Source organism: Babylonia areolata, chromosome 29 (assembly GCF_041734735.1).
Source record: "Babylonia areolata isolate BAREFJ2019XMU chromosome 29, ASM4173473v1, whole genome shotgun sequence".
Lineage (NCBI taxonomy): Eukaryota > Metazoa > Mollusca > Gastropoda > Neogastropoda > Buccinidae > Babylonia > Babylonia areolata.
The window spans coordinates 40,959,148-40,959,715 of record NC_134904.1 but is presented as its reverse complement, the minus strand read 5'-3'; positions in this window follow the sequence as shown (position 1 = coordinate 40,959,715).

The window sequence follows — 568 nt, the reverse complement described above, 5'->3', positions numbered from 1 at the left end:
TGTATAACATATAGGTTTCCTTCATAGATGCACCAAGTCAAAGGTTTTGTAGTTTTGTTTCGGAGAGTGGAATTATACGGCACAGCAAAGCTTTGTATAACATATAGGTTTCCTTGATAGATGCACAAAGTCAAGGTTTGTGTAGTTTCGTTTCGGAGAGAGGAATTATGCACACTTTTTTATGTATTCAGTTCAGGACACCCAGTGCTACACACACACACACACACACACACACACACACACACACACACACACGACCTTGTGAATAACTAGCAAAGGGTACCAAAAGAAAAAAAAAATCGTTACCAAAGTGACAAACGCACGTTCTGTATGTTAAAAGACAAAAGACATGAAATGAAAATCAAATCTCGCTTACCTTTTGCTGATGATTGACCTTTTCTCTACAAGCTGCAAGCAACACGTGTGTCTTCGTTCTCAGAACGCAACTGAATTCGTGAAGAAGTTTACAAGAGGCTCTTCTTTTATAGAAACATTTGACCGCAAAGCCTGTCGGGAATAACTTTTCTGGTCAAGTTTTTCGTCCAATCAAAACTGTGTCCAAAGAGGC